The 4629-nt window shown below is 39.1% G+C and overlaps 1 protein-coding gene across 1 annotated transcript in view; it reads right to left on the bottom strand.

Annotated features, from left to right (window-relative positions):
- Positions 1 to 4629, bottom strand: part of LOC138964748 (universal stress protein YxiE-like) — a 106475-nt gene that overhangs the window by 100803 nt on the left and 1043 nt on the right. The window lies entirely within an intron of this gene.

Here is a 4629-nt window from a genome sequence, read left to right as displayed (position 1 = left end):
ACCTGTGGATTATAGAGTTCTGTTTGTGATGGGGTCTAGCGGCTTTTGTCTGTCTGTATGTTCTGGCATTTGCGAAGCCACAACAGATAATATAAGGCTAAGAAATAAGCTCTAAAATTTTCAATCCCGTTTGACAGAACTTCGCCTTCAAAGGTGATTGTGGTGAACCGCCACGCTGTCTGTCTCTGTCTCGCGATTCACCCCGGCGAAGCCGGGTATTCCTCTAGTTTTCATATATATTTGTTTGTTTTTAAATGTAGGTGTTTTTGTTTTTGAAGTGGGGAAGCAATAAAGAGGTCGTCGATATCAAAACTGATATCGACGGAAATGTCGTCGATATCACCTTTGCACTGAGCTCAGTTTTGCCCAATTGACCAATGGAAATCCACGTAACATATGAAATAGCAATATAGGATTATATAGGTCGATTGATTTCACGCATGAAAGATTTTCGTAATTGGTTGTTTTCTATGCAGTTATCTAGAAAATGAATTTCATCTTTTATTATTCCACATGTTTGACATGATCTATTTTCCCTTGGTGTATTGCTGTATCTGCCAGTTTCAATTTTCAGGTCGTGGGCACTTATTCTTAGTTTACACAACGACTGTTTATATTTTCTTTGCTTTATGCATAACAGATTATTATGGTTCCGTTTTATAATTTGTTACTATTCTTTGATAAGAATTTAACTCTGGTGAATTTCTTATTTGACCTTTCCAGAATTGTATATTTGGAGTTCCAATTTTTTACATATACATATTTTAACCTTTTTACATTAAAAGTGGATTGATTTTTCCACACATGATCTAATCCAATGACTTGTAACAATTGTTTTACAAATGATATCCATGGATATGTTTCACTGCCTTTGGTGTACATAAGATTATATACTTTGCTCAGATGAGATGTTTTTGGAAGATCCAATATGTGTAACCAGTACGCAATGATATTACATATTATTGTAATGCTAACTGGGAATCTTCCTAATTCTCCTAGTACTGGTACTACCATAGTTTTCTTATGTACCCCAAGAATTTGTTTACAGAATTTTGAATGAACTTTTTCATGTTACAAGTCATGCATTCTTTAAACATTTTTGATAAATCTAATAGTTCATTAAAGTATAGTGTGTGTGTGTGTGTGTGTGTGTGTGTGTACGTGTGTGTGTGTGTGTGTGTTTGTGTGTGTTTGTGTGTGTGTGTGTACACGTGTGTGTGTGTGTGTGTGTGTGTGTGCAAGTGCGCGGATGCGTGATTGGGTGTTTATTTGGGTGCGTGTGTGTGCGTATGTGAGTTGCACAATTTCTTAATACAATGATCTCTCTGTTTCACAACAGCCAAACTCTTGACGAAATAAAAACATCACAACCTTAACCTAATTCGGAACGCAGCGGCAGCACCTTTGCACGGAGTCGGATGCTGGTAAAAAATAAAATACAACAAGTCGCGTAAGGCGAAAATACAACATTTAGTCAAGTAGCTGTCGAACTCACAGAATGAAACTGAACGCAATGCCATTTTTCAGCAAGACCGTATACTCGTAGCATCGTCAGTCCACCGCTCATGGCAAAGGCAGTGAAATTGACAAGAAGAGCGGGGTAGTAGTTGCGCTAAGAAGGATAGCACGCTTTTCTGTACCTCTTTTTGTTTTAACTTTCTGAGCGTGTTTTTAATCCAAACATATCATATCTATATGTTTTTGGAATCAGGAACGGACAAGGAATAAGATGAAAGTGTTTTTAAATTGATTTCGACAATTTAATTTTGATAATAATTTTTATATATTTAATTTTCAGAGCTTGTTTTTAATCCAAATATAACATATTTATATGTTTTTGGAATCAGCAAATGATGGAGAATAAGATGCACGTAAATTTGGATCGTTTTAGAAAATTTTTATTTTTTTTTTACAATTTTCAGATTTTTAATGACCAAAGTCATTAATTAATTTTTAAGCCACCAAGCTGAAATGCAATACCGAAGTCCGGGCTTCGTCGAAGATTACTTGACCAAAATTTCAACCAATTTGGTTGAAAAATGAGGGCGTGACAGTGCCGCCTCAACTTTCACGAAAAGCCGGATATGACGTCATCAAAGACATTTATCAAAAAAATGAAAAAAAACGTTCGGGGATTTCATACCCAGGAACTCGCATGTCAAATTTCATAAAGATCGGTCCAGTAGTTTAGTCTGAATCGCTCTACACACACACACACACACACACACACACACACACACACACACACAGACAGACACACACACGCACATACACCACGACCCTCGTCTCGATTCCCCCCTCTACGTTAAAACATTTAGTCAAAACTCGACTAAATGTAAAAATACAAGCCAAACATTTGTGCCCCATTTGTGTAACATTTAGCCCAACATAGTCGACATTTGTTGCTTATTGTGACGTTATCGCGTACACAGATAATCCGGTCTCGAATAGCAGCTAGCATCTGCTGAAGAGACATTAAACCCCAAAAACCAACCAACCACACAGATAATCTCAGGAATGACTCTGAGAAACAATGAGCATCAAGAGTAAGTGAGAGCTATGCGAAACCAGCCTCTCGGTACCTGAGAGAATAACAAACATTGCAATGAACAAGCGATTTTTCTCCTGGCCGGGGTTGAGTCTTGAAATGGATGCACTTTATGCAAGTTTTGAGGAGTTTGTTTGTTTGTTCGTTCATGGGCTGAAACTCCCACGGCTTTTACAGTGTATTACCGTTTTTACCTCACCATTTAGGCAGCTATACGCCGCTTTCGGAGGAAGCATGCTGGGTATTTTCGTGTTTCTATAACCCACCGAACTCTGACATAGATTACAGGATCTTTTTCGTGCGCACTTGGTCTTGTGCTTGCGTGTACACACGTGTCAGGAGAGTCTGCACACAAAGTTGACTCGGAGACGAACTCACGCTGACAGCGGCCAACTGGATACAAATCCAGCGCGCTACCGACTGAGCTACATCCCCGCCCTTTGAGGAGTAACTCTGAGAAAATATAACTTTTGGTTTAAACAATGTTTATTCATATTTACATGTTCAGGAAATGTACATCGACATAAGGTGAAAACAACAAGTGGTGTGTATAATAATTATAACCTTTGAAGAAAAAAAGAAAATCTGAAATCGAAGTGTTTGAAAACGGATGTTTTGAAAACAACAAGTGGTGTGTATAATAATTATAACCTTTGAAGAAAAAAAAGAAAATCTGAAATCGAAGTGTTTGAAAACGGATGTTTTGCTCTCATGAGGCAGCAAGTTTGCAAAGAATGCAGGCTTACCCGTCATGACAGTGACTTAAGTGATTGTCACTGGTAGATTTGCAGAAATTGACCAACATTTTCTGATTTTAGAAAGAAAAGTAAAAGTAAAAGAATAGGAGATAACGAAAACTGTATACATAATGCACGTACCTGCGTCTCCCGAACAACGACCCACAGACAGACAAAGACAGCGACAGAGACATAGAAAACTCGAACTCGAAAATGTTATGAGAGAGAGAGAGAGAGAGAGAGAGAGAGAGAGAGAGAGAGAGAGAGAGAGAGAGAGGGGGAGAGAGAGAGGGGGAGAGAGGGGGGAGGGAGAGAGTGACAGACAGACAGACAGACAGACAGACAGACAGACAGATACAGACAGAGAGACAGAGACAGCAAAAGCGACAGACAGAGACAGAGACAGAGACACAGAGAGAGACAGAGACACAGACACAGAGAGAGACAGAGACACAGAGAGAGAGAGACACAGAGAGAGAGAGAGAGAGAGAGAGAGAGAGAGAGAGAGAGAGAGAGTCGCAATGAAAAGAACATAAAGTTTAGATATTTTAGAGATTGTACACACGATAGAGCTGTTCAGTGCGGAAATGCCCTCTAACCAAAAATGTTCGCCTCTGTAACAGTTTGTCAGGTTGCCCATTAAAGTTTCAGCTTTCAACGGTTCTTCGTGCTCTAACACCATTTTATTTTAAAGCCTTGCCCGTAATGCCTAAGTGTGCGGCACTACCCGTGTATTAACAAACTGGTGCCAACTTATAAAAAGTGATCGCTTAGTTACAGCTCCTAGTTAAACACATGCAGCACAGTATAATATCGAGATATTTTATTCTAGTACATGGGAGAATGCGAAATGAAATCACAACTAAGACCGGCCAGCTTCTGATGTCATGTCAGCTACTTCCAAATTAAACTTGAACAATACCGATAATGTCCGGTTAGCACAAACACTGAAGTACTATATAAACTTGGCCAAAAAATTATTGCAACAAATTTCGCACCCAAATTAAAGCCCGTGAATTTTCATTCAAACTGTATATGCCAGTTAAGGCCGTTCACTTGACTATCAGGATCACTTTTGGGATTAAAGATATCTTTTACAGGGATGTTTAGCTAGCGAAATACGCAAGCAAGCTTAACTGGCATATAAAGTTTTGATAAAATTACACACATCTTACAGCGATGTCCCTTACTAGATGAGGAACGAAAAGAAGTGTGGCCGTCACCAACTCCCTTGCAGACCAAACTATATGGCAGTCGACAGGAGTTGGAGAAAACGACAACATTTATCACCAGTGCTGGACTGATCGTGTAACCTCTGCGAACGCCAAGAAGAAAGAAGAAGAA

This window comes from Littorina saxatilis, linkage group LG4 (genome assembly GCF_037325665.1).
Source record: "Littorina saxatilis isolate snail1 linkage group LG4, US_GU_Lsax_2.0, whole genome shotgun sequence".
In the NCBI taxonomy this organism is placed as follows: Eukaryota; Metazoa; Mollusca; class Gastropoda; order Littorinimorpha; family Littorinidae; genus Littorina; species Littorina saxatilis.
Note: the sequence above shows the minus strand (reverse complement) of the source record. Positions and strands in the feature narration are given on the sequence as shown.